General features: G+C 39.8%; 1 long non-coding RNA gene across 1 annotated transcript in view; it reads left to right on the forward strand.

Annotated features, from left to right (window-relative positions):
- Positions 1-1,742: 1,742 nt before the first annotated feature.
- The window catches only part of LOC128778367 (uncharacterized), a 28,569-nt gene continuing 9,626 nt past the window's right edge, over positions 1,743-20,685 (forward strand). The window contains exons 1-2 of the long non-coding RNA XR_008423974.1: positions 1,743-1,866; positions 8,295-8,361. This is a non-coding gene — a long non-coding RNA (uncharacterized LOC128778367). The remainder of the gene's footprint in view (positions 1,867-8,294; positions 8,362-20,685) is intronic.

The following is a 20,685-nucleotide window of genomic DNA, read 5'->3' on the forward strand; positions in this document are numbered from 1 at the left end:
CTATAAAATATTCTGTGCTTATCATGATAAGTGTATTCTTCATCCTATTGAGCCTGTTTCACCCATTCCCCCCATCCACTTGCCCTCTAGTAACCACCAGTTTATTCTCTATAGTTAAGAGTCTGTTTTTTGGTTTGTTTCTTTTTTTCTTTGATCATTTGTTTTGTTTCTTAAGTTGCACATCTGAGTTAGATGATTTGTGTTCCTCTGACTTATTTCACTTAGCATTATACCCTCTAGATCCATCTATGTGTTGCACATAGCATAATATTCATCGCGCGTGTGTGTGTGTGCGCATACACTGCATTTTCTTTATCCATTCATCCATGAATGGACACTTGGGTTGCCTCCATATTTTGGCTATGGTAAATAATGCTTCAGTAAACATAGGGGTGCATATATCTTTTCAAATTAGTGTTTTTGTATTCTTTGCAAGTACCCAGTATATTTTTTTAACCTCTTTTAAAATTTTTTGAGGAGCTTCCATACTAGTTTTTACAGTGGCTGCACAAGTTTGCATTTCCACCAAGTGGCAAGAAGGTTTCTTTTCCTCTTCATTGTTACCAACACTTGTTGTTTCTTGTGTTTTTGAGTTTAGCCATTCTGACAGGTGTGAGGTGATACCTCATTGTGGTTTTGATTCACCTTTCTTTGATGTTGAGTGATGGTGAGCATCTGTTCATACATCTGTATGTCTCCTTTGGATAAATTGTTCATGTCTCCTGCCCACTTTTTAATTGGATTATTTGTTTTTTTGTGTGTTGAGTTGTGTAAGTTCTTTATGGATTTTGGATACTAAACATTTATCAGGTATGTCATTTGTAAATACTTTCTGTCACTGAGTAGCTTATCTTTTTGTTTTGTTGATTGTTTCCTTCACTGTGCAAAAGCCTTTTATTTGATGTAGTCCCAATAGTTTATTTTTCTGTTGTTTCTCTTGACACAGAAGACATAGCTAGAAAAGTGTTGCTATATTCTTCTTGATGCTGTTGTTAATTGAGTTGTTTTCTTGGTTTCATTTTTGAAATGTTTGTTGTTAGTTTATATAAATACAGTTGATTTTTGTGTATTGATCTCCTCTCCTGTGAATTTGCTAAACTTTTTGACCAGTTCTAATAGTTTTCTTGTGAATTCCTTGGATTTCCTATTTGTAGTCTGTAAATCACAGTTTTATGTTTTCCTTTATAAGTTTTAAAAATTATCTTACTGTTTTGGCTAGAATTTCCAGTATAGTGTTAAACAGAAGTGGTAAGAGTAGACATCCTTCTACTGTTCCTGGTCTTAGCAGGGAAGCATTCTGTCCTTCATCATTAAATATGATGCTAAGTTGTGAGATATTCATACATATTGTTAAAGAGAAAATCATAGGCCCATGATGGAGTTACTTAGGCTAAGGCCCCATGTCAACAAAACAAGACTTAATATCTAACTGACCTAGTTATAGGCTTTTGAGAATTTAACCTTGAATCACTCAATGGAATATCCTGGGCAGTATTAGGAAATGTACTGAAAACCCCATTCCATTCCCCTTAGAAAGGTGACCTTGCTTAAACAGTGCATTCCTGGCTAATAAATTCCTTTTTATATGCCTGGTCTTTGCTTTTAGAAACCTTCCTTTTATTTAACTTGGGTGGAATTCCCCTCTGCTTGCTAGATGGAATGCAGCCTGATTCATGAATCATTTAAAAAAAGCCAATTAGATCTTCAAATTTCTTGATAAAATTTTGTTTCTTAACAGATTTGGTGACAACATCAGGATACCAAGTGAACTTCTGACGGCATTTGGGGACAAGGAGAAACACAGGCATGGCACTCCGAGAACTCTTTTTAGTTCGTAGTCTATCTCGTCATTTCTGAGGGCTGTTGGTAAGTCCCTCTTGGTTTTAGCTGCATTCTGTTTTGTGTTTGAGTTACTGTTCTAATTGGTTTTCCAGTCCAGGGTTAATGAGTCATTGTAGCCTGACAGAGGAGGCTCTGATGGAGCACTAGTCTGTAGCCCTTGGTTAAGTCTGCAGTTCCACATTAGAATCCTTTCCCATTTCCAATTTGCAGTCCTCATTTATTGGGGTTTGCTAGCTTAGTCCATGCATGGAATTGCTTGTGGTGCACATGGGGACTTCTTTTGGCCAGTCCACAGTGACATATTTTTGGTTAGTCCTGATGTGCTCAAGTGCATGTTTATTTGTCTTGTTTTTTGTAAATAAAGACTATTGCTAGCCGGGATCTTGGAGGCCAAAAAGCTGTAAAAGTTGCTGGGCAAGGGTCAAGCATTTAAGAGCTGTTGGGAAGCAAGGAAGCAAGCATTCTTAACAAAAGACTACCATGTTAGGATAAGCTGGCTACAGAACTGGTTAGGTTGCTGGTAAGTCACTTGCTTCAAGAAAATGTCTGTGCAGTGAGGCACACTGTAAAACATGCACAATCCCGAACTCAGCACCATATCCCTTTTAGGTATTAGTTCAGCTCCCAGAGACCCAAAGGCTTAGCTAATGGGATCCTTAAATTCTAGAGTCAGGTGCATCACCTTCCAGCACACATGATTATTTTATGTCTAAAATCTGTGGTACCAGGAGCTGTGAATATTTACAAGAATGGCAACATTTTACCAAAAACAGCCTAGAATTACAGTGGCCATTATGGGGAACATTCCAGTTGTGATGAGATGGTTCACTTCAGAAGTGCACTTGAAAGTAAGGATTCCTGAATTAAATGAATGGAATGGAATACGTCTTTTAATTAGAATGCAGAAACTTCCAAAAGGCTCTAAGGTTCTAAAATAGCTTCATGCAGAGATTCATTACAGAAGGCTAATGAAAAATTAAAAACACAAGAGGAACCTAAAATAAAGTATGATATGATTGATGTGACTACCGCTGCTCTTCTCTGTTTTTCTTTACCCGAGTACTCACATTTTACTAATTTTCTCTCTGAACTGAATTTCTACCCTTGAGAAACTGTTAAACAGTTACCTTTTATTTATTTTTATATTTTTATTTAAAAAAATTTTTTAATGTTTATTTATTTTTGAGAGAGGGAGGATGAGGAGGGGAGGGCAGGCTCTCTGCTGCCAGCACAGAGCCCATTGCAGGGCTCAAGCCCACAAACCATGAGATGGCCTGAGCCGAAACCAAGAATCAGATGCTTAATGGATTGAGCCACCCAGGTGCCCCTGAACAGTTGCCTTTTAAAATTAAGTTACCTCTGGGGCACCTGGGTGGCTCAGTCGGTTAAGTGTCCAATTCTTGGTTTCAGCTCAGGTCATGATCTTGCAGTTTCCCTAGTTTGAGGCTTACTTCGGGCTCTGTGCTGGCAGCTCGGACCCTCCTTGGGATTCTCTCTCTCCCTTTCTCTCTCTGCCCCTCCCCCATTCATACTGTATCTGTTTCTCAAAACAAATAAATAAACTTAATAAAAAAATACAATTAAATTAAATTATCTCAAGGTACATATCAACCCCCTCAGTTACCTTTCATCTCTTGGTGAAAGACAGAACTAAGAGCCATAGTTAAAGAATTTTTAAACTTATAGAGGAAGCACAAAAATTTTTTGAAGAATTTATAGTTTTCATTGAGGCTTCTAGAAGTGCTGACAATACTGACTCATTTTTTGGCCCTCCATTTTGTTTGGGCTCTTAGGGCTATGGCCTCTGGGCCCCTTGGAAGTTAACATACATATCTTAGAAATGCCCACCAAGGCTAGGATATGGGGAGGCTTGTTTTGGCCTCCCATGAATCTGTTAGAGATAATACAGTCTTTCCCCTTCTTGATGAAGAGGTGGTGCCATAAGATGTAATTAAGGGTTAATCTGAGGTGCCTGGGTGGCTCAGTTGGTTGAGCATCCGACTTTGGCTCAGGTCATGTTCTCACTGTTAGTGAGTTCAAGCCCCACATCAGGCTCACTGCTGCCAGTGCAGAGGCAGCTTTGGATGCTCTGTGCCCTTTTCTCTGCCCCTCCCCTGCTTGCGTTCTCTCACTCTGTCTCTCTCTCAAAAATAAACATTTATTTAAAAAAGGTTAGCTGTCAGGTGCGTGCAAACTCTCTGAGGTGTTTTGATCTCACTACATTGTCATTCTGTGCATCCTCTTCCTCTATAAAATCTGTGGACTAAGGTTAAGACCCTGCAGAGAATAACTGCACAGCTGGATTGTCATCTGCTCAATTCCCCCTGTCAGTAAGTTACCTTGATAAGGAAAAATTATGTTATAAGATGGCTGACAGGACTGATAGGGGAATTCCAGTTGGCACCCCAAGACTCTACTTCTGGGTTCTTCTCCCTACGCCACTTGCCACGTGCACCAAATTACTTCTGATGTGGAAGTAACAGACTATAAATTGTCCCCCATGCTTGTACTCGGGGTTCAGACCTCTGGAGAGCAATCTCCTCTGAGCCCGCCAGTATGAAATAAACCTCCTGCCTTCCAAGATCTCCAAGTGCCACTTGGTTCTTCTGCCAGATGATCCAGACCAGGTTCCATAACAACCCCGAATAAAACTGTGTAAACTATATGGAGTGGCTTGCTTTGTTTTCCAGTCTCAAAGTGCCTTCCCACTTTGGGGGATGCTTTACTGTCCTTCTCTCACCTTCTAACAAGGCCTGTGATCCCGAGCTGCCAGATCTTTATCAGCTTGTGCACATGTTGGTCCAACCTGGGGAAGCCCAAAAATGGATGCAGGAAGCAAGATGGCAAACCCTCAAAGATGATATTCAGGATCCTCAACCAAAAAGGTTCACAAAATAGCAACTGAACTTTTAAAAGCCATTCCCAGAGTTTTCCGGGCTTGCACTGATTGGTCTATTATTCAAGAATGCAAATAAAAGAAAGATCTGTTGCAGACTTCAAGGTCCATTTGAAAGCATTCTTCCAATGGCATTCTGTTCAATACAATTAATAAGTCTACCCAATCTCTCTAGCTGCCTTATTTGTAAATGGATTATCCCCTGACATTTGTGGATTAATAAAAAGACAAAATAGGATAGGAGGCCTATTTTGAACTCATGACTATACTGAACACTTTGAAAGTCTTTGGACCAAGGTCATAAACTAATGGCCTTATAACTACAACTGCTCCTAGGCCAGAGACCTCAGTTAACACTGTTAACTGTTACACCCATGTTGCATCCCCCTGGGAGTCCATTATCAATAAGCTACCCCAGGAGCTGATGTCTCACTTGTAATTAATTAGGGCACTGGCGGGACGCCTGGGTGGCTCAGTAGGTTGAACATCCAACTTCAGCTCAGGTCATGATCTCACAGCTCGTGAGTTCGAGCCCCGCATCGGGCTCTGTGCTGACAGCTCAGAGCCTGGAGCCTGCTTCAGATTCTGTGTCTCCCTCTCTCTCTCTCTCTGCTTCACCCACTAGCATTCTGTCTCCATCTCTCTGAAAAGTAAATAAACAATAATTAAAAAAAAAAAATTAGGGCACTGGCGAAAAAATTGTCCTATAAGGTCCTATACAAGTTTATTAATAATCAGATACCTATATGGGCTCCTCCCAAAATTGACACGGACCTTCCAGTAAACTACTACCAGTAATATCCTTAAATAGCCAAGGAGAATGGTGAATATGAGAGCTATGTTTTCTACTTTAAACCCCATTCTCCTAGGACAACAATTCCCTTGGAGTGAAAGAGAAGTTTCCATACTGAGGGGTATCTAATAAAGTTCAGAGAGAATTTATATCTCAACAAGTACAAATGACTCTGGGCCCTTTCATTGAAAAACATTTCTTTCTCCCCTGTGATACAGGATAGCCTTGGTCAGTCTATTAGCTAGAGATCTCCTTTCTAAATTCAAATGTGAATACAGTTTGCCTCCAATGGTGACTTCACCTTAGAGTTCCCTTACTAACCTGAATCTGATTTTTAATGTTCTTCTTTTTTTTAATATTTACTTTTTGCATGGGAAGGAGGGGCAGAGAGAGAGGGAGACAGAGAATCCCAAGCAGGCTCTGCACTGTCAGTACAGAGCCCAGCATGGGGCTTGAACCCATGAACCATGAGATCATGACCTGAGCCAAAATCAAGAGCCTAATGCCCCCAGGTGCCCCAGATCTTTAATGTTCTTTACAATCTGTCCTTGATACAGAAGATGGATTCCAGCAGAAGTTTCCTAATTTAATTGAGGTGCCTGGCATTCATTGGGCTACTATGATTACTGACAATGGGAGAATTAAAAGTGTAGAGCATATAAACATTCAAATAGACAAAACCTAACCTCTTCCTAAATTGCCCCAATATGTGTTAAAGATCGAGGCCATACAAGGTATCACACCACTAATAGAAGACCTAATTATCCAGGGGTTAATCATTCCCTGTACTAGCTCCTATAATACTCTTTTATTTATTTATTTTTTTGGTCTTCCACAAACATAGTGGGAGGGAATGGCAATTTGTCCAGGACTTAAGAGCTATAAACAAGGTAGTTATTTCCTGTTTCCTGGTTGTTCCAAACCTGAATATTCTTTTGTCACAAATTCCACCAGAGTCAAAATTGTTTATTCTTGGAGACCATTTTAAGCATTCCTGTAGATTCCAATAGTCAGTATCTATTTGGTTTTACTTGGAAAAGTCAACAGTATACTTGGACAGTTATGCCTTGAGGGTTCATGGAGGCCCTTTCTTATTTCTCCTAAGTGCTCCACCAAAATTTAAGTACCCTACAATTCACTGGGAATTGACCCTTTTACAATATGTGGATGACTTCTTGTGGTCAGTTACGAAAAGGGCTTCCATAAAAGATTCCATTTAATTGCTGTAACAGCTAAAAAACAGTTACCTAGGTCATAATCTAAGTGCTAAAGGATTCTAGCTATCTTCAAAAAGAATTAAGCCAAGCTAGGAGTTTCCTGGATCCCAAACTTTGTGGATTTTTAGGTCTACCTGGTTATTACAGACAATGGGTTTCTAACTTTTCCTTATTTGTTTCCTACTTTGTGAGCTTACTAAAATTTCAGTCTTCACATCCTTTCCTGGGACGATAAATATGAATAGGCCTTTATAAAATTAAAACAAGCCCCACAAGAGCCACCTGCACTAGGGCTATCTATTCAAAACCTTTTACCTTATTTGTACAAGAGAGATAACCAAGACCCCTGGCTCACACAAAAACATGGCAGTAAACATAGAGCTACTGCCTATTGTAGCCTTCAACTTGATTGAGTTGCTTGAGCCTGTCCATACTGCCTTAAGGCTATACCTGCAGCTGCAAAATTGGTAGAAGCCTCCACAGATCTAACCTTAGGAAATGACATTTGTTTTCAAACTCTACCAGCTGTCAGAAGCCTTTTAACTCTGAATTAACTCAATATTTCTATGCACTGCCCACCAATCTTTTATGAGATCTTTTTGTTTTCACCACCTAGTCTACATGTAAAATGTTGTTAACATTCTCAATCCTGCTACATTACCACCCCTGCATAATGAAGCTGAGCCCCATGACTGTGAGGTAATTAACATACCATTTCTTAACACCTCATCCTTATTTATAAGACACACCTTTAATCCTGATCTAATTTTGTGTGTTAATGGATCATGTCATAAAAATGAGAAAGGGAATTTCAGGCTACTGTGCTGTTACCATCCAATATGAACAACTGGAAAAGAGAAATCTCCCACAGGCTAACTCATCCCAAAAAACAGAACTCCATACCCTTACCAGAATATTCTAGATATCAAAATGCCAAATTGTTTATATTGATAGCCAGTGTGCCTTTGGGGTCGTTCATGATTTTGGAATGTTATGGAAACAAAAAGGTTTTCTCACATTCACTGGGACTCCAGTAAAAAATATTCAAGTAAAACAGTTTTCTAACTGCTATTCTTCTACCTTCTGAAATTACTATCATCAAAATTGAGGCTCACACCAAAAGGACTGAAGCAGAATATCAGGTAATGTTCTAGGTGAGTTTCATGCAAAGCAGAAGCAACAGAATCTGTAAACGTTCATCTGTAGATAAGTTCATTCTGCTCCTGCAAAAAATGACCTCTTTTGCCTCATGTTCTTATGACACGGCAGTTGTGTGTTCCTGAATTAGAAAGATTAAATGGGCTGTAAATTCAATGAACAGTGAAGGCTATGAGAAACCCAAGTTGGTTCTTCTAGTTACTGAGCAAATCCCATTGTTTGGTTGTTGCATTTCTTTCCCCGCCCCCCCCCCCCCCATGGTGGGAAACCATGATGACTCAAATTACAAACATTGGTGAGGAGACTTCCATAAAATTTCAAAAACAGTCTATCAGCAATGTCTGACCTGTCAGGTCTGTAATCTTAGAAAAACTATTTATGTTCCCAGAGCCTTCAAACTTTCTCCCTCTGGACCTTTGGAACACATGAGCCTGGACTTCATTCATTTCCCCCAGGTATGGGTTATCAGTATGCTCTTGTTACTGTATATATGTCTCCTGTGATGAGGCTTTTTGGGGGTGACAGTGGGGTTCATGGGGTCTGGAGCCGATGACCAAGAAAGAATTCTTGAAGACATCTTTGGTGTAAAAAGGTGATTTTATTAAAGTATGGGGACAGGACCCGTGGGCAGAAAAACTGCTCCTGGACCATGAGGAGAGACTGGTTACATACTATGGGGTTGGGGCAGGTAAATTCCAGGGGAAGTTTCCAGTGAGATTTTCATAGGCTAAAGAAGACTTACAGGATAGTGGAGACCTAGCTATTGTCAAGCCTGGTTGTTTTCCCTCTATCAAAGCATTAGCATTAAGACAGTAAGGAGTTCCTGGAGAGGCTTTTTACTCTGCCTGCCTCATGTATTTGTCAATGGGTTGCAGGTTATAAGGAAACTTAGTTCTATCTGCCATTTCCTTCTGCCTTTGTTTTCCACATCACTATGGACAGGTGGTGGAGACTTAGGTCCTGCAGACTATGATCTCTATCAGTTAACCATTTGTTTTTACCCTTTTCCTTTGTTCATGGGTAGCCATGAGTGCCCAAGGAATATCACACATATCCCATCTGGTTGGGTGGGAGAGGGGTGTTTGTGGCCTGTCACCTTGCCTTATACTCCCTCATCATCCTGGATGGGTTGAAGCTTTCCCTAGCTGTAAGGTTGATGCCCTTACGTAGTAAAGAAACTATTATCCCCTTACGTAGTAAAAAAACTATTAGAAAACATGTTTCCATTTGCAGTATACCTTACATAATTTCCAGTGATTTAGGCACCCACTTCACAGGGCAAATCCTACAAGTCTTAATAATGGCCTTGCAAACATTTTAGGATTATCAGTGTCCCTAGTACCCTAAGACATCAGATGAGGTTGAGAGAACTAATAGGATCCTCAAACTTAAAATCTCTAAGCTTGCTGAAAGAAACTGTTATGGAAACTGGTCTGGATCACCCAGCAGAAGAACCAAGCAGCACTCGGAGATCTTGGAAGGCAGGAGGTTTATTTTACACTGGTGTACACCAAGAGGAGATCATTTTCCAGAGGTCTGAGTCCAGAGCATCAACAGAGGGGACAATTTATAGTATGTTACTTCTGCATTCCTCATTAGTAGTGACAGTGGCAAGCGGGTAGGAAGGAAATCCTGGAAGGGGAGTCTTCAGGCAGGGACTGGAATTCCCTTAGCAGTCCTGTTGGCCATCTTGTAACAGATTTTTCCCTATCAAAACTATACTATACTGCCTTGAGTATTATCTCTAGCTCTGCTGAATATTCACAGCACCCTCTTTGGGAAACATAAATTCACGCCATATGAGATAGTCACCCTTAGACCATTGTGTGTTGGCATACAACCTTCTGTTGGTCCTCTGTTATCCCCTGCTAATATAACCAGCTACTGTAGATCTTTAATGTCTTATGCTAAAGCCTATCATTAACAGGTTAAAGCTTTACCTGACCTCAGTTCAAAAGATCCTATTGGTCATAGGCTAAGGCCTGGATACTAGGTATTTTTTTTTCATCTTTTTTTTTTTTTTAATGAAATTTATTGTCAAATTGGTTTCCATACAACACCCAGCGCTCATCCCAACAGGTGCCCTCCTCGATGCTCATCACCCACTTTCCCCTCCCCCCAACCACCCATCAACTCTCAGTTTGTTCTCAGTATTTAAGAGTCTCTTGTGGTTTGCCTCCTTCCCTCTCTGTAAGTTTTTTTCCCCCTTACCCTCTCCCATGGCCTTCTGTTAAGTTTCTCAGGATCCACATAACAGTGAAAACATATGGTATCTGTCTTTCTCTGTATGGCTTATTTCACTTAGCATAACACTCTCCAGTTCCATCCACGTTGCTACAAAGGGCCATATTTCATTCTTTCTCATTGCCAAGTAGTATTCCATTGTGTATATAAACCACAATTTCTTTATCCATTCATCAGTTGATGGACATTTAGGCTCTTTCCATAATTTGGCTATTGTTGAATGTGCTGCTGTAAACATTGGGGTACAAGTGCTCCTATGCATCAGAACTCCTGTATCCCTTGGGTAAATTCCTAGCAGTGCTATTCCTGGGTCATAGGGTAGATCTATTTTTAATTTTTTGAGGAACCTCCACACTGTTTCCCAGAGTGGCTGCACCAGTTTGCATTCCCACCACAGTGCAAGAGGGTTCCTATTTCTCCACATCCTCGCCAGCATCTATAGTCTCCTGATTTGTTCATTTTAGCCACTTTGGCATGAGATGGTATGGTTTTGATTTGTATTTCCCAGTGTATCAGTGTATCACTGTGGTTTTGTATCAGTGTGGTTTTGATTTGTATTTCCCAGTGACATTGAGCGTCTTTTCATGTGCCTGTTAGCCATTTGGATGTCTTCTTTAGAGAAGTGTCTATTCATGTTTTCTGCCCATTTCTTCACGGGATTATTTGTTTTTCAGGTGTGGAGTTTGGTGAGTTCTTTATAGATTTTGGATACTAGCCCTTTGTCTGATATGTCAAGGACAAATGTCTTTAAAGCCTACTAAGTACTGAGCACTTTGTACCAGGTATCACAATATATTATAAATATTATTTTTTATTCAATTCCCAGTGCACACTATTCAACCTGTTCAACCAAAAAGCCATTGATTCATCTTCGACTTTTCTTCTCCTTTCGTGATACACATGCAATCCCTTAAATATCACCTCTATCTTTAATATGTATACCAAATGCAATCATTTCTTATTACTTTAACCATAACCACTCTCATCCAAACTACTATAACCTCTCTCCTGAATAAATGCAATAGTTCCTTAGCAGTGCTTTCCTCTACCTTTCCGCCTCTATAGTCTATTCTTCATGAAGGAACCAGAAGTGATCCTCCATGGTCTCCCTCATAGCAAAATCCTGAAGTCCTTGCCTCAGACTGCAAGGCCCTCCATGCTGTGGCATATGGCTTCTTCATCTGCTAAATCTCTCCATCCTTCCTTGTCCATTCCAATAACCTGTCCTTTACTATTCCTCAAAAACATCAACTATTCTTCATCCCTAGGTAGTTTATATTTATTATTCCTTGTGCTTGAAATGCTTTTCTTTATTGCATTCAGGACTGTACTCAAAAGTCACTTACCAAAAAAGGGCATTCATGTTCTTTCTCTATAAAATACTATATTCCAGGGGGCGCCTGGGTGGCTCAGTCGGTTGAGCGTCCGACTTCAGATCAGGTCACTATCTCACGGTTCATGAGTTCGAGCCCCGCATCAGGCTCTGGGCTGATGGCTCAGAACCTGGAGCCTGCTTCCGATTCTGTGTCTCCCTCTCTCTCTGCCCCTCCCCCATTCATGCTCTGTCTCTCTCTGTCTCAAAAATAAAAAAAAAAAAAATTAAAAAAAAATACTATATTCCAGCATTTTCTATACCCTTAGACTGGTTTATTTCTCTTCACAGAAGCTAATCAGAAATAACTGCTCTTCCTGTCTTTTGTAAAAATCTAAGTGAGACTATGCTCAGGGCTTATGATGACAATACGAGTAACTTCTGAAAACAAAACAAAACAAAACAAAACAAAACATTGGTAAAGGGAAGAAAAAGACAAAAGTCTAGTTAGGAGAACTGAGTACTACCCTCACAAACAGTAACTCTAAGAAAGAATTAGAACTCAGAATTGATGGTTCTGTGGTGTACCAAAGAGGACCAGGATTCCTGAACCCCCGGGTGGCACAAAAGCAGAAAATTGTCATCTTTTTAACAAAGCACTGTGCATGTGGACAAACATCTACATACTATTAGCAATGATCATGACAAAGTCAAAGTTAGAGGCCTTCTGTTTTTCTGGGGTCTTTGATGACTCAGTCCCCATGATGACTGAGAGCAAATTTCTCACCACAGCAGGAAAGAGGGTCTAAGTCAGATTTAATTTGAATAAAAATTTTCAGAAATGCTATTTCTTGCTTACCAGGCTTTAGATTCAACTCAATACCCATAAATTGGATCATCTTTCTTCTCTTCTTCAAATATTTAAATGATTCCATACTAAAGTTTGTAGTTTTTTTCTCTGTTCTCTGCTCTCTTTTCTCACAACTTGGTGGCTTTCATTAGTGATATACTTGGATTCCTTTCTCTTCATTTTTTTTTTTTTGGTCTATTACTGGTTTTTTATTTGTGGTTACCATTAGGTTTATATATAACAGCTTATGCATATAGCATTCTATATTAAGTTAATGGTCACTTAAGTTTGGAACCATTCTACAAGCAATAGAGTTTTACTCCTCTCCCCCACATTTAAGGTATATGATGCATAACTTACATCCTTTTATTTTTTGAAACCCTTCACTGATTTTATAGACTTAATTTTACTGCTTTTGTGATTCCTACTTTTCTTTCTCCAGTTTATAGTCTTTTTTCCACTCAGAGTCCCCTTTAACTTTGTTGTAAGACTGGCTAAATGGTGATAAATGCCTTTAACTTTGGTTTGTCTGGAAAATTCTTTAAAAAAAATTTTTTTTAATGTTTATTTATTTTTGAAAGACAGAGAGAGACAGAGAGTGAGAAGGGGAGGGGCAGAGAGAGACAGAGACACAAATTCTAAAGCAGATTCCAGGCTCTGAGATGTCAGCACAGAACCTTACATGGGGCTCAAACTCACGAGCCATGAGATCATGACCTGAGCCAAAGTCGGACACAACTGACTGAGCCACCCAGGTGCCCCTGTCTGGAAAACTCTTTATCTCTCCCTCTATTCAGAATGATAGCCTTGCTGGAGTATTCTTGGTTGCAGGTTTTTCACTTCTAGCACTTCAAATATATCATTTCACTTCCTTCTGGCCTGCAAAGCTTCTGCTGAAATTTCAGCTGATAGCCTTATGGGGTTTCCCTTGTGTATAACTGTCTTCTTTTCTCTTGCTGATTAAAAAAAAAACTCCTTGCCATTGCTTTTTGCCATTTTAATTACTGTGTGTCTTGCTATGGAACTTTCTGGGTTCACTTTGTAAAGGTCTCTCTGTGCCTCTTGGATCTGGATGTCTGTTCCCTTCCCTAGATTTGGGAAGCTTTTAGTTTTTATTTCTTCAGATAAATTTTCTGTCCCCCTTTCTCTCTCTTCTCCTTATGGAATCCCTTTAATGCAAATGTTATTATACTTGATGGTGTCACTGAATTCACTTAATTTATTTTTATTATTATTACTTTTCTCTCTTTTATTCAGCTTGATTTGCTCCATTACTCTGTTCTCCAGCTGCTGACACATTTTCTGTTTCCTGTAGTCTACTGTTTATTCCACCTAGTGTATTTTTCATTTTAGTTATTGAGTTCTTCATCTCTGATTGGTTCTTTTTATGTTTCCTACCTCTTTTGTTAAGGGTCTGAGTCCTCCACTCTTTTCTCAATCCAATGAGTATCTTTTTGACCACTACATTAAATTCCATATCAGGCATATTACATATCTTCATTTCATTTAGGTCTGTTGTTGTAATTTTGTCTTGTTCATTTGGGATATATTTTTCTGTCTCCTTAATTTGTCTAAATCTCTGCATCTGGTTTTACAAGTTAAGAAAGTGCCTCCTGATCTTGAAAGTATGAGAAAGACACCCTGTAGCATCCTGCAGGGCAGTGTCCCCTCTTCACCAGAACCTGGCATTTTAGGGGTGTCTCCTATGTGTGTTGCCTGAGACCTGCTGTTGTGGCTGAGTCATATTTGCCTTCAGTTATCTGCCATCGCTCTTTTGCCTGCCAGGAGCAGGATTTGGTCCCTATGTCGTTAGCGAGCTAGTCTAAAGCTAAACTGGACTTGATTTGGGTCAGACTAGGCGTTTGCCAGAGCTGCTGTAGAACCAAAGTGCAAGGTGTTCTCACTGTGTTGTCCCCTGAGAAGTTTTCATTGGTGGGTGGGGCCTGCAGTCATATCAGATGTCTGGCCCCAGCCCACTGTTGGGGCTACAGGTGAGTTGGTGTGTGTGGTTTTCTTCCATTCTCTTCTGGGCAAGATAATTTGGGGTGGTGCTGAACTCTGTTGGGACTGCTTGCATACTGCCATGCCTGTGTGGCACTGCTTTGGACAGACTACTGCAGAGGCCAGGTTGGAGTGGGTGCATCAGCAGAAGAGTGTGGAGGTGGGGCCTGCAGTTAGCAAGCTAGGTGGAGAGTGTTTGTGCTATGCTGGTTCCTGCAGATATACAGGCTGGGGGACAGGGGAAGGAAATGACACCCACCAGCTCTTTGTTCCTAGATAAGTCACCTAAAGATCCTTGCCCCTCCAGCACATTCTCTGAGATTAATAAACAAATATCCCTCCCATACACCCCAGGTATTTTCAAACTGCTGCTTCAGCGAGGCTGTATGTTATGCTGTCTTTTTAAGGCCAGGGACTCTCATCTTTCAGCTTTCCCAGAGCCAAGCCCACTGATATTTAAAGTTCCAGTTGTTAAGCCCCACTAGTTTTAAGAACTCAGAAGTTAAGGGGCACCGGGTGGCTCAGTTGGGGGTGCCTGGCGTGGGGGTCTGCTCTTCTCTACGTCTGCAGTGTCCCTCTCTTTCCGGGGACAGTCTCACAGATCAGTTTGGCTCAGGACTGCATCTCTACCCTTGCTATTCTTTTTGATGTAGTCTCTTCTCTACATTTAGCTATGGAGAGTCTGTTCTGTCAGTTTTGGGTCATTTTCTGGCTACTTACACTGATGTAGGTATTATCTAGCTGTATCTATGGGATGACATGAGCCTAGGACCCTCCCACTTAGTCATCTTTGCTGGAATTCCCATAGCATATTTTGAATAAAATATAAAGTCCTGATCATAGTCTTCAAGACTCTGCATGACCTTGCCCTTTTTTAACATTCTAACTTCATCTGTCCCCATGTTCCCCTCTCTCCCTGTGTACCATACTTCTCTTTCAGTTATTCAAAAACGTCAAGCTCTCTTATAACTCATTTTGTTCCCTTTACCTACAATGCTATTTCCCCTCCTCTCTTCACACTCGGATTCATTCTAATCCTTAGGTTTCAACTTATATGTCACTGTCACAAGGAGGCCTTCCTTGAACATCCTATCTCAAAATCCTGTCCCAAGATTCTCCATCACTCTACTTCTTTGATTTCTATTAGCAAAATGTAGAGTTTTTCAGTTTGAATAAATAAAGCAAGATCTAAATACGTACTGCACACAAAAAACACACTAAAATTAAAATAATCTTAAGACAATTTTGAAAGTAAAAGAAAAGTAAAAAATATACCAGGCAAACAGCAATCATAAGAGAGCTGAAATGGTTATATTAATACCTGACAAGATATATTTTAAAACAGGAACTACTACTACAAACAAAAAGGAGTATTTCATAATGTAAACAGAGTCAGTATATCAGAAATATATCACAATTATAAATGTATACAGACTTATAGACGGCCCCCAAATATATGAAGCAACAACTGACATAGATAATTCAACAGTAGCTGGATATGTGAATACCTCATTCTTAATAACTTATAGAACACTACACAAAAAATCAGCAAGAATATAGAAGATTTGAACAATGTTACTGGAGAGTAGCAGAATATGGCACCCCAAAATATGCCATTTTGGCATAAGAATTATTTTGAGCTAAAGACACTTGAGAAACAAGAGATGCAAGAAAGGCATTCTGACCTTTCCTTTTCTTCCTGAAAGCAGCAGATAAAACTCCCAATGGGAAAGACACCCTTCCTATACTAGGAAGAAAAAAAAAATTCTCATCACCAAAGACTGAATAGAGGCCTAGACAAATCTATACAAACAGACCTTGTTAAAGTAACTCTTACCTTCTTTTAGTCTTCCACTTATTTTAGTTTCCCACAACTGCTACGTTGTTCAATCTGGTTTATAAGCACTTGAGCCTATCCACCTTTTGGGTCTTTATTTCCACATGGGGGCTCCCATGTAAATGTTAAGCTCTATGCTTTTCTCCCCATTACTCTGTTCTATATCAATACGATTCTCAGGCCCAGCCAGAGACCCTGAGAGGGTAGAAGTTTTAATTCCCCTACAATATCAACCAATTCAATCTGACATCTATAAAATATTCCACCAAACAGTGCTTGAATACACATTCCTTTCAAACAAGCATTCTCCAGAATATTTCATAAGCTCAATCATAAAATAAATCTCAAAAAATTTAAAGAATGTGTACATCAAACAAAGAATGCTTTTCAATGACATGAAATTAAATTAGAAACTAAAAGGTAGCAAAAAAGGATATCCTTTTTTTGAGGATATCCTGGATATCTTCAGATATTTGGAAATTGAAAAACATACTTCTAAAATCCATAGATCATAGAAGAATTTGCAATGGACACTAGAAAATATTTTTAATTTAATAAAAACAAAAATAAAATTTTTGAATTTGATAAAAACAAAAATAAAATCTCAAAATTTATGAGATGTAGCTTAAAGCAATACTTAAAAGTAAATTTATAGCTTTAAGAGTCTTTATCAGAAAAGTGTCAAATCAATAACCTAAGCTTCTACCTTAAGAAACTAGAAAAAGAAGGGAAAATTATACTAATGAAAGCAAGCAGAAGAAATGAAATAACAAGCATAAAAGCAGAAAACAATGAAATAGAAAACAGAAAAAAAAACAGAGAAAATAAAGGAACCCAAATGTTAAAAATAGAATAGATGAACGGATAAAGACAAGTACACACAAACATACAGGAATGAAAGAAAGAACATCACTATTGGCCATGCAGAAATTTAAGGGATTATAAGGCAATATTATAAACATCTTCATGTCAATAGAACAGACAACTTAGATAAAATGGAAAAATCCTAGAAAGGTACAATTACCAAACCAAACTCAAGAAGGTATAAAAAATCAGAGAGAAGTCTGGGAAGATGGTGGAGTATGAGGATCTTAGGCTCACCTCCTCCCACAGATACACCCAGACAACAGCCACATCAGTGTAACTAACCCATAAAACGAATCTAGGACTGACAGAACAGACTCTCCGCAGTTAATTGTAGAGAAGAGGCCACACTGGAAAAAAATGGTAGGAAGGGTAGAGTCCCAGGTGGGAACCAAACTAACCTATGAGATTAACTACAAACTCAAGGGATACCACAACCATGGAGAACAGAGAGGAACAGAATCACATCAGGCACCCCAGAAATAGGAGACCTGCACTGGGAAGACAGTCCCTATAACATTTGGCTTTGAAAACCAGAGGGGCTTATCTTCTTGAGCTTTTACAATCAGTGGGGCTTGACACCAGCAACTTTAAAACTCAGCAGGCTCAGGGGCTCCCAGGTGGCTCAGTCAATTAAGCGTCTCACTTTGACTCAGGTCATGATTTCACAGCTTTAGGTTCAAGCCCCGCGTCAAGCTCTGTGCCGACAGCTCACAGCCTGGAGCCTGTTTCGGATTCTGTGTCTCCCTCTCTTTATGCCCCTCCCATGTTCATGTTCTGTCTCTCTCATTCTCTCAAAAATAAAGAAACTTTAAAAAAATAATTAAAAAAAATAAAAAAAAACTCAGTGGGCTCAGCTCTGGGAGAGCCAGAGGGCAACAGGAAATAGTTCCCACTGAAAGGAACAATCCAAATGACAGCCCTGCCTTAGGTTAAAGCTAGGTTCTCTTTTCTGCTTATTATGGATCTTTGATAAGAAATACAATTGCTGAGAAGTCTGTTTTGCTTGCTGTTTGCTACGAGCATTGTGAGGCCTTTCCTGAATGTAACCCGCTGTGTAGTAGAATGGGTTGTAAAACTTCCTAAGTGTAGTCTGATATGTAATGGAATGAGTGATTGTACATAAACTAACTGGCATTTCTTGCTTCTGTAAACCTGCTTGCTCAACACATTCCTCCCCTTCCCCCTTCCCCCTTTTTCCTCCCGCCACAAGTAACGGACAAAGCCTTCCTGCCAAAGGACAGACAAAGGACGCCCAATCAGAGAACAACAAATGTCCTTACTTTAAAATCAACTAATCAGGCCCCTCATAATTTGAAACCTCCCCTGTGCTATTTGTCTCTGTCTATAAAAACGCTGTACCAACCCTGATCGTGGCCTCTTGCGTCACCGGCGACGAGTGCGCAGAGGACCAGGTTCGAACCTGCAATAAACGACCCTTGCCGCTTGGCTTTGACTTACGACTCTGGTGGTCTTTTGTGGGAGGTTTTGGAACTTCAGGCATTACACCACCCTTTAAGAGACAGCATAACAAACAACTCCATTGAGATATAGCAAAGCAGCAGCCATTTTAAAAGTACCTGCATTATATGGGAAGGGGATTTATTTACTAATCTCAGAACTTTGCTGGAGGGGCAGGGATCTTTAAGAGACTTCTCTGGGAACAGAAGAGCTGGTTAACATCATTTCTCTCCCCAACCCTCACCCTCCAGCCTAGATATTCAGACACCTTTGGGAACCAGTGTGAACCTATCTTGCTAACACCCTGTGCCTTGTTCCCACATTCTCCTGCCCATCAGGCCCATCTAGCCTGCTCCAATCAGCAGGAGTCCCTCCAAAGCATCTCATTCTGCAAGCAGACCTGCTAGTGACTAGCAGCACTCCAAACCGACTCTTCCTTTAGAGAGAGAAAGATAACTACACACACCAGTTTAAATGGATCCCCAGCAGTGGGCTGGATGCAAACATCTGATCTGACTACTAGCCTGTCACCAACAAAAATCTCACAGGAGGCAGCACAAAGAGCCCTGTAGTTCAGGGTCACTGCAACCCCAACAGACAGACTGGAGCAGACATCTGGTGTCTCCACAGGCTTCACTCACCAATGAAAGCCCTTCTTGGGACAATGAAGGGAGACTGCTCTGAAGTGCCAGGTGACCACAGTTCCAAAAAATAGGCTGAGGGGAAGCATCTGGTCTGACCCAACTACAGGACCAAGACAGCCCCAGAATTTCCCTTTAACCACACACAGACCAAACCCTGCCCACAACAGGCAAAGAGGGCAATTGCAGCCAAGTTGACTGAAGGCAAATGCAGCTCAATCACAACAGAAGGGCACACACAAAACACATAGGGGACACCCCTGAAGCATCAGGTTCTGGTGAGAAGGAACATCATGCAGGAAAGGACTACAGGACCTCTTCTTTATAAGGTCACTATTTTCAAGATGAGGAGACATAAATGACCTTCCTAACACATGGAAACAGATGCAGAGAGTTAGACAAAATGAGGAGACAGAGGAATATGTCCCAAATAAAACAGGACAAAATAAGGCAAAACAACTAAATGAGATGGAGACAAGCAATATGCATGGTAGAGAATTCAGAGTAATGGTCATAAAGATACTTGCTGGACTTGAGAAAAAAGTGGATGATCATAGTGACACCTTCAACAAAAAGATAGAAAATAGGAAAAAGAAGCAGAGATGAGAAGTTAATAAATGAAATTTAAAATACATTCAAGAGAATAAATAGTAGACTAGAGGAAGCACAATAATGGATCAGAGAACTGGAAGACAGAGTAATAGAAAGCAACCAAACTGAACAGCAAAAATAAAAAAAGAATAAAAACTTGAATATGTTAAGGGAACTCAGCATATTATCAGATGTAATAACACTGGTGTTATAGGAATCCCCAAAGGAAAAGAGAATAAGGGAGCAGAAAATTTATTTGAAGAAATAATTTATTTGAAGAAAATTTCCTGAATCTGGGGAATGAAACAGAAATCCAGATCCAGGAAGCACAGAGATCCCCCAAAGAGGTCCACAGCAAGATACACAATAAGTAAAATGACCAAAAGTAGGGGTGCCTGGATGGCTCAGAGGAGCACATGACTATTCATCTCAGGATTGTGAGTTTGAGCCTCACATTAGATGTAAAGATTACATAAATAAATAGACTAACTTAAAAAAAAAGACCAAAAATAGTGATAAAGAGAGAATTTTAAAAGCAGCAAGTGAAGATAAGACAGTTAAATAGAAGGCAAACCCCATAAGGCTATCAACTGAATTTTCAGCAGAAACTTTGCAGGCCAGAAGGGAGTGGCATGATATATTCACAGCACTTAAAGAGAAAAACTTGCAGTCAAGAATATTCTGTCAAGCCTATCATTCAGAATAGAAGGAGAGATAAACAATTTTCCAGGAAAACAAAAGTTGAAGGAATTCATTCACTAAACCAGTCTTTCAAGAAACTTAAATAAAAGGTAATTCTTTGAGTGGAAAGAAAAGACCATAAACAGGAGTAAGAAAATTAGGAAAGGAAAAAATTTCAGAGATACATATAAACATAACAAAAATAATAATCACTTATAAGCCAGTCCAGAAGTTATAGCACAAAAGCAATAAAATAACTCAAAAGATTTACAAAATAATAGGATGTAAATAAAGTGT

This window comes from Panthera pardus, unplaced genomic scaffold, assembly GCF_024362965.1.
Source record: "Panthera pardus isolate Hobbes unplaced genomic scaffold, ASM2436296v1 HiC_scaffold_2, whole genome shotgun sequence".
Lineage (NCBI taxonomy): Eukaryota > Metazoa > Chordata > Mammalia > Carnivora > Felidae > Panthera > Panthera pardus.